At 40.6% G+C, this 9,409-nt stretch overlaps 1 pseudogene across 1 annotated transcript; it reads left to right on the top strand.

The window, feature by feature from the left end:
• Positions 1-1,819: 1,819 nt before the first annotated feature.
• Positions 1,820-9,175, top strand: LOC146701340 (crystallin J1C-like; annotated as a pseudogene). The gene is made up of 10 exons (XR_014922176.1): positions 1,820-1,883; positions 2,408-2,474; positions 2,911-3,090; positions 3,757-3,855; positions 4,386-4,478; positions 4,557-4,713; positions 4,791-4,906; positions 7,100-7,177; positions 8,085-8,224; positions 8,816-9,175. The product of XR_014922176.1 is annotated as a crystallin J1C-like (transcript).
• Positions 9,176-9,409: the final 234 nt, after the last annotated feature.

Here is a 9,409-nt window from a genome sequence, read left to right as displayed (position 1 = left end):
TGGCATCTCCTCCACTCCCCACTGTCTTGCTAGATGATCAGAGCACCCAAGCTTTAGCAGTGCCCCGAGCATGCGGGCGTTGCAGCGTTGTTCACACTCTATCAATATCATCTTGTCCGCCTGTAAATTATGGCGCTTCAGCCCTCTCACTGTGTCACTTGATCTAGTGACAGCATGTGATCTGTTATGTGCAGCTCTTGCATCCCCTCTGTGAAAGGTGTGCTAGCTCCCTGACAGAGAAAGCGAATGCTCTCCATTTGCCTTCTGAATATTGATCTATCTGTGGCTCAATATATTTACATGAATTCAAACGGGCTGTATGTGTTCATTAAACCGCCCTTGTTTGAAGCCTCTTATCTGAGTGAATGTTTTACTATATGCAATTCCTCATTTCATTCACTGTATAAAAGGTACATTTAAAACTTACTTCAATGATTTCCAAATCTTATAAGCTCCCACTATTACACAGATGTTGTGTTGTAATGGTGAAAATGAGATATTTCACAATTTCATGAAAATATTTGATGATATATAATATATATAAATAAAACTGAGTTGAATTGAAAACCTTTGTAGTAGAAGAGTCCCGTTGCTGAACTGGCCTGTCTGCAGTCCGGAGCAACTAAAAACATCTGGCACATCATGAAATGAAAAACTATAACAAAGAAGACCCAGGACTACGGAGCAGCAAGAACAAGAACACTAATATCCAAAATATCCAGCAGCTGGTCTCCTCAGTTCCCAGATGCTCACGGACTGCTTTTAAAAAAAGAAGAGGGGACGCTACACAGTGGTAAACATGGCCCCATCCCAAGTTCTCTGAGACATTTCATATGGTTTCTCTATTCTATTGCGATTACATTTTACACAGCGTCCCAGCTCTTTTGGAATTGGGGTTGTATAACCCAGAGGTAACACTGAAGGCGACCGTAACAACGGCGGCAACTGTAACTGGTATTGATTGTCTGACCTTACCCTTAGTACTCTATTTTGCTGTTTTAGGAGGCCAGAAGAGAAATCAATGCCCTGGGATACCCATGAGAGGTCTGGGATAAATGGAGACCGGCCAGGCTTTACTGCAGCAGTGCAGCGGAGAGGATCAGCTGGGAAAGTGTCAGAATGGAGGCAATGGAGTGGAAGATACATAGAAAAAGAGCATACCAAATCAAAGTGACAAAGAGAGTCTATGAGGGCTATTTTCTGCAGGGAGCAATTTGCCAGGCGGTATTGGAGTAGAGTTTATTAAGTGCAAGTTAACCAAAAAGAAAAAAAAGAGGTTATTCAAACAGTTTTGAGTTTAAACACATGCAGTCAAATGAGGAAACTCTATGCGTGATAAAAGAGCCAGACTGAGACGATGAAGGGTGTGACCCCCAGTGTTAGGTCTGCAGAATGTGAAATGTGTGTTTCCTTCCTCTGAAAGTGTACTCTCACTTCTCCTTAAATACAAAATGACCATGGACTCCTGAGATGAACCCAAATTATTCAAGGTTGTCTAGTTTTTAATTGTGTGAAGTAACTGGATGGCTTGCTGGAGATATTTGTAGTTTAGTGATTCTCACTATATGTACCATAAACTCGACATTCGTGTGGTTCTGTGAGAAATCAGTCTGTCTATCTATAATGGCTGGATGTTTTACAGCAATCTTATTAAATGGCTATCTTAGACTCTCATCTCATTTGATAATGTCATTAGAACTGATGACATTATCATCAGCCTCCCCGTGTATTCCGTTTATACTTTTCTTTGCATTTCAACGTCCAGTTGGCCTCCATTTTTCTTGAGTTGCCGTGTGCTTATCATTGCCCTCCCCTTATCCTAAACTGTCAGTGACACAAGAGCACTTAAAGCGGTATGGCAAAGGGAGAAGACTGGACGTAAGGTAGGAACCAATAAAACATTTTCTTGTTATTAACAGAAGTTATACTTTATGATGCACCATATACAGTAAATGCATGCTCTCCCTATAGATATAAAGTCTGGAATAGACATGAATACCTCTAATCTTTTCACCAGACGTTACATAATCACATATAGTCAAAGCTGTGTTGTATAAGTTTACATGGTAACGTCTTTTTCTTGTCAAAATAGGTGGCATTTAAGTCCATGAAGGCAAGTTTGATCCCATTATAAAAGATCTATTTGTGCATCTGGATTTTCAATAGCAGCATTACCCACCGAAAGCAGGGAATTAAAATTAAACATGTCAAAGCATTTTAGTTGCTGGCAACATAAAAGCATTTCCAACGTCACGGAGAAACATTCCTGTTTCTTTAATGAAAATTACAGACATTTCAGACAAGAGTTGCTTTTTATGGCTTATGCTTTATTATCATAAGAATAACCATTTTATATAAGAATGCAGCATTTCCTGTTTATACTGCTGTTTGGCTGTAATGAAAGCAGATGTCCTCAAGTGTTGCAGACAGAGCCATTGGGGCCATTATCGGGGCAGCAGTGGCAGATGCAGCAGGTAAGATAAACCGAGTGCAGATACCGGGAGTGAGTTAATTAGCAACAGAGTTTTACATATTGCAGATCTTTCTCTTTTAGTCCCCCGAATCCTAATAATTCATAGGCCTGATACTTTCACAGGGTTCATGTTGAATTCATGTTTATTTCTTAGAGTAAAACTGAGAAGCCTTTATACGTCACATTTTCTCCCTTGTTTGGTGTTCAGTACAATTAAGCAGCATCTGTATTGACTGATAAAGCACAGGGGTGGTGCCTGGATGTCATCTTCACCCATGATGTTATGGAACCAGAGTTTCTGCATAGCAACCAAACACCACATACTGCCGTTTGCCATTGTTAAAACATGCTTGTTATTGTAATGCATTAGGATGTCTGTATTTTCAATAACTCTGGGAAATAATATATCCATTACTGAATGTTCCACACACATACAGCCCAGCCCATGCACTGGATCTACGACCTGGACAAACTGAAAGAAGTGCTCCGTGATCTGGAGCCCTGTCCAGAGTTTCGGCCTCAGTCAGCGAATCCGTTCTACCGCAGGACGACGGGCGAGCAGACCTGCTATGGAGACCAGGCATACGTCCTGCTGGAGTCGCTGAGTCGGTGTGGAGGTAGTGAAAGTCGCTCAGACAGGCGGCAACTGTGTGTCATACACCTGCCAGCGTGTTTAATTTAGAATTTAGAATAAGATGGTAACAAATCACATTTTTACTGTAAGTAAATTTAGGTAGTGTGCAAATACTTTTAAGTGATCATAAATAATTTTATATAGTGTATGGGTAATTTTAAGTTCTGCATAACTTGAAAGTCTCCTTTCCTGTAAAACACCTCCAATTTAGACGAGGTAAACCATGATATGAAAATTTAGCATACTTATGATGTCATATGTGGAAATTTTACGAGGAAATTATGCAGCATTTAAGATTACTTAAATAATATATTTCTGCCCCTTTCTTGTAAAAACCCAAAAGTCATGTACTACTACTTAAACAAAAATGACTTACATACTACTTAGGTTTTCCTCACAGTGTAATTATGTCTTTGTTACCCTCCTTGTCTAGTGTGCCTACCTTTAAGTATTTATAGGTAACATAATTGCAAATACATTTAAATTCCTTTTAATTATTGGGGAATTGTGCCCTCAGTCATCAGCTGTGTTATAAAGTGTTACCCAACATTTATATTATTAGATTATAACATTGTTAAACCATGACCTTTTAACGTGCAGCCTGTGACAACCACTTACACTGACGCAGAGTATTGCCCCGTTTCGACAGGCGTTAATGTGGAAGACTTGACCAAGCGCTTTCATGAGTTCTTTGGACCGGGAACGGTCTACGATCTGCCCCTGAATGATCCATACAGAAAGAAAGGAGGTACTGTGCTTGTGTGGCTGCCATCTATCAATTTTGCAATTTCCATGAGTTAATCACCAGCTTAACAGGTGGTGATTAACTTTGTGGGAGCCTGTGTTTCTGCATGATAACTCTGTGCGTGCTGTTTTTCCTCCTGCTGATGGGGGCATTCCCTTTCCATGAAAATGTTCCACAGTCAGACTTCCTTTTTTCTTCTTTAGTTGGTTTTTGTCCAGCACTTTGAATATTGGCTGTTTTTTCTGCTGTCAGGGTGTCGTATAAATATTGTTGTGCAGTAAATTGCCACAGCACCACGGGGCACTTTGGGTACAATGAACTGCAGATGGTTTTATGTCTTCTTGGAATAGTATAAGAAGAGCTGTGTCATCAGCGATAGCCATCATGACTGAACAGAGAACAGAGCTCCACCTGCAGAAACTTAAACAGCTCCATCAGGATATCCAAGGGAATGTTTCTTTTCCTCTTCTTCCTGCTGTATATCTACCAATTCTTCCCTCCCTCATAAAGCAGCTGTTTGTTGCATTTGATAGGCCCTAAGGCAATTCTCCCCATCGATGGCCCATGGAGGAATGCGAGCCTGAAGGCTTTCATCAGAAATGTCGATGCTGGCAAAGAAGAAACTGGTAAATATCACAACTGCACAAAGACTTTTCCATGCCCTGATTTGCAAGGTTGTGATCTTCATGTGTTTTGTCTTTGAGGCTGTGACGTGGACTGTCAGATAGACGGTGTCACTAAAATCGCTCCTGTGGTGTCTATGTACGCCGGGCGACCTGAGATGCTGGAGAAAGTGGAAAAAGCCATTCGCGTGACCCAGAATAATGACATGTGTGTGGCTGTCACACTGGCTGCAGCGAGGTAAGTGGATACGTCATGGCAGGCTAGGGAATTGCAAGCCTCTATCCATCTGTCTGACTTTGTTTGTGCAACATTAGGTTTTTGGAGCATTTCATTGTGAATGGTCCAGATCCCAACGCTCTGGATGCAGTTCTGGCTCAGCTGAATGACCCCGATAGACCGAATCCTCAAGAGCTGGACAAGGCTGTCATTGGTAAGGGTTTGAAGACTCATTCAATATGGAATTTAAAGGAATAATGCAAGAAGAATACAGGAGAAGATTGATGCTACTCTTAAATAAAAGGATCACTATAAAAAACAAGAATGTTCTGGGTGAACCTTTCTGGGTGGATTTTAGCATGTTCTCCCAGTACCTATATGAGTGTTTCTGGTTGACTCGTGAGTCTAAATGGCCTTAGCTCTGAATGACCGTCCTTGTTAACCATGTGATAGGCTCTTCCCCAGTGACAGCTGTGATAGGCTGCAGGTTACTCTTGAACAGGAGAAGCAGCCGTGAAAACAGACGGATATAAATATAAAGCTAGAACCAAAGTTTGATTAGCCTGCTTTGGTTTGGCATATGAGGGAAATGGCTAGCTCAACTCTCACTAAATCTTATAAATAGCCCAAGAGTGAGCAGTTTAAACAAACAACTAATGAGCTATAGAGCTGCTGATTAGCCGATGTTTTTAACCCTTGGACAGAGACAGTATAAAAGAGCTACAGCAAAATCAGCCATTAGTTTCCAAGTCCTGCTTTGAAGCCTCGAGATAAGTGTTTCATCTTTGTTGCACAAAAGGGAAAAAAAGGAATGTAACAGTGAGAGGAGGATCTGGCTATAAATTTTGACTGTAAACATTGGCTAATGACTAAATTCTTAGCCAACTAGTGTGTAGTTTCATACCATATTTCAAAACAAAGTATAACTTAGATTTGTTCAATTTTTACTTAGCATAGCTTAAATTGAGTGACTGAGCCAGGGAAATCATCCAAAAAGTGTTCACAGAGAGCGAGACACAAAGCAATTTCCCATAGATTTCTATAGGACGTTTTTGCCACCAAAGCATATCGCCATCTGGTGGCCTTTACATAGAATGCATTGGCTTCATTTTTCTGACTAGAAAGCTAAGTCCATCTTTGATACTGTCTAAAGTTTCCCTTTAAGCCTTTATGTTAAACCAAGGTTAGCAGTTTCTAGCTTCATAGCTTTAGATTCAATCAACAAATGGCATCACTTTTCTATTTGACAGTTAACATTTCACAATAAAATGAAAAGGTAGTAGCATATTTACTCATAGAAAATCACAAAATGTCAAGCTAGCTTTAACTCAGAAGCTAGAAAAAGGATAAAGATATTAAGCTTTTTGTCCATATGTACCAGTTAGCTTAAGCTTACTGGTGCATCTGTTAGTTTATGCTAACTGGTGCATCTGTTAGTTTATGCTAACTGGTGCATCTGTCTTAACTACTAATATTAACACACAGGATGGACTGTCTTTAAATCCTTTACTACAGCAAAAGTGCTTATGCCTCACTTTAATCATACTTTACAATAATTGCATTCACAAACTTAACAGGAAAAAGTAGAAAACATTATTAGCATGTGAATTTAAAGTATGCTGCATTCATGGTTTTGTTGTATTTGACTGCTTTATTTATGTTTACAGATGTTTTAACTGCTTTAACTGTGAGAACCACATTCCTATAAAGTCAGCTTCCATGAGCTCAAAAAATAAAAAGTCTTGCTTCAGCTTTATCGCATTTTGCAGCTAATCCAAGGGGTTATGAAATATTTTGTTTAACTTAAGTTTCCAAACCCAGATCCAGTTTATCACAAACATTCATAATCACCGCATTTGGAAATATCCAGCTTGCACTGGGCAGAAATGGCATGAAAAGAGTGATAAAACTGCATTAAATCAAACCTTAAGTTTGCACTTAAGTGCAGTGATTAATTGTAGCATTGGTCACAGTCCACCACTATCTTGACATAAGCTGCATTTATCTTTTATAGATATGATTTGGTAGGACAGTATAGACATGGTCAGGAAGGAGGCAACACGCTGCTATGTGGTGTGATCTGTAGCCATGAACAAGTCCAAGGTCACAGCTGACTGAAGCCTGTACATTGCATACCTGTACATACAGTCCATGTAAGGCACTATCGTAGGTTTTGTTACAAAAAAGCTGCATATTGGTGGTTCTCTTTGCATTACTTCTCCATTATGTCCTTTAAATAAGCATGTCGACAGAAATCAACTTTTCGTTTAAGACTTGAAGATATTGCATACCAGGACACGGTTACATTTAAAATTGGCAGTTTGTATTTCAGAGTCAAAAGTCATTTGTTACAAGAAAAACAATAACAAACAAAAATCTCATCTCTGTTCCCGTGTCTCCACTCAAGCTCATATCAGCCAGGTGAAGGACAACCTCACCAAGACATCCCAACAGCTCATACCTGCCGTGTTCACAAACACATGAGGTAAGCTAGCAGGCAGCAGCAGGACCCTTCCTGTCAGTGTAGCGCTCCAGTCTTTGATCTCCTGACTAATGGTATCCCTCCTCCTGGCTTTTCATTCTCCCGTTCCCGCTGAGTTGAGTGTCTCAGGTTTTACAGGGCTAAAAGGGTTCAGATACTTAATGTACACGTGGAAAGTTCTGCTTGCCAGTTCACACCATTAATATAATGTACATTTTAAGTATACTGTAAAGCCGCTAAAGACCTCATAGTATCTTAATATGCTAACAGGGCACTTCACTCTCAGACTGCAGGCTAACTTGTGGTTCCTAGGGTATTTAAAAGTAGACTGGGAGGGAGAACCTTCAGCTTTCAGAGCCTTTCTCTTTGGAACCAGCTCCCAGTTTGGAGTCAGGAAACAAACTCTGTCTCTACTTTTGTGATAGAGCTTTTACAGTTAAACCCTCCCTTAGTTACGCTGCTGGAGGCTTCCCACGATGCACCGAGCTTTTCTTCTTCACTTCCTGTGTGCTTTTATACCACTGCTGTACTTACTATTATCAAACTCTGTCTCTTTCTTCCATACTGTGCCTTTTGTCCTGTCTCTCTCTCTGCTCTCTTTTCCCTCCCTTCTGGTTCTACCAGAGGTTTCATCCTGTTAAAACATAGTTTTTCCTTCCCACTGTTGCCAAGTGCTTGCGCACAGGGGTCGTCCAATGGGGTTCTATCTAATATTGCATTGTTATATTGTCTTTACTTTACAATATAAAGCATCTTGTGTTGACTGGCTGATGGGAATTGGCACTATATAAATGAAACTAATTTGAACTGAATTACAGCATAGTGTGGCGTCATAAGGAAGAGTAAAAACATTAAAGAGCCCAGTAACGTGGATACAACCATGTGCCATTCATACTGCATCTGTTTCCAGCTTTGCCCGGTGCGTTCCAGGGAGCGCTTCATGGAGTCCTGACACTCAACCAGCTGGACGAAGCAGTCAGAGACACCATGCGCTGCGGGGGATGCACCGCCAGTCGAGCCTCCTTCATTGGAGCCTGTTTTGGGGCACAGGTACTGTAGGAACATGGTTGTTGGATACGTAAAAAGAGCCATGGGTCACTTATCCAAATTAGTGTATGACTAGAAAAAAAGTGTTTACATTCAACACTGACACTTTTTACATGTTGCTCATTGAAAAGATAAGGCAACATGGAGTAAGTGGATACTGTTGCTACTTTTGTACAAACAAAATCAGCAAAGTCAGAATCGGGAAAAGACATTAACGGCACCTCATACAGCTGTGACACCACCAGAATGTGAAGACATTCAACTGCGAGCTCGTCAGCCAGACGACATTGCATCAATACCAATATTTGCACAGCTGTAGGTGGGATATCACCAGCGTCAGAATAGCCACAAGCTTCCAGCACAGATGTGAGGTATACAGCACTAATGGGAGAAAATATTCTACTTATTTATTGCCATCAAGCACAATCCAGTCCAAATGTATCTACTCTGCAAGAGACATGAAAATCCATCCTTTTTTGCATGTTGTTCTGTGCACTCCTGGAGCTCCTTTGATGAGTTTCACAGTGAGCTCAGATATTCGGAGAGCTTTGTGCTTGCTTGATACTTTCAGCTGTCATCTTGATGTGCTTTCAGACCGGCCTCCGGGGAATCCCAGAGTCTTGGAGGAAGAGGACGCTCAGATACCCTCTGCTGTTGGAGCTAGCTGAAAAAGTGCTCAAAAAGATTCAGTAATCATAGTTCAGTTTTAATTTTTTTGCCCCCATAAATTCATCATCTATGTAGAATTTGTGGATAATTGCATTTTAAGAGACTTTCTCAAGTTGCAGATGTACTTTGGCACAGCCATCCATGACAGTTGCATTCTAAAGTCTTGTGCTGAATGAAACTCGAATCTATTTGCTCGGTCGAAGCTGCATCATGTAAAAAAAATGAAATTAAATAATAACGTTGTATAACCTATTCTCAAATAAAAACTTGTGTTACTGAGACGTTTGTATTTGTCTGCTGTTTGCTTTCCTGCGGAGTGGAAAGTAGGGATTTCCTAATCTCAGGAAGCATGTCTGATGAGAGAGAGTAGTTTTGCTGAACCATTAAGTGGGTTTCTGTCTTCTTACTCCTTTGAGAACTTTCTGTTATTGTGAAGTGAAAGAGCAGATACACTTTACTTACTACTGGAACACGCAGAGACTGCCACTTATTTCTCTCTCACAGGAGCTGTTCTGCCTT

Source organism: Copadichromis virginalis, linkage group LG9 (assembly GCF_057382275.1).
Source record: "Copadichromis virginalis isolate Kocher_CV1m ecotype Utaka linkage group LG9, C_Virginalis_male_GT1.1, whole genome shotgun sequence".
Lineage (NCBI taxonomy): Eukaryota > Metazoa > Chordata > Actinopteri > Cichliformes > Cichlidae > Copadichromis > Copadichromis virginalis.
This window is presented reverse-complemented; position numbering and strand designations above follow the sequence as displayed.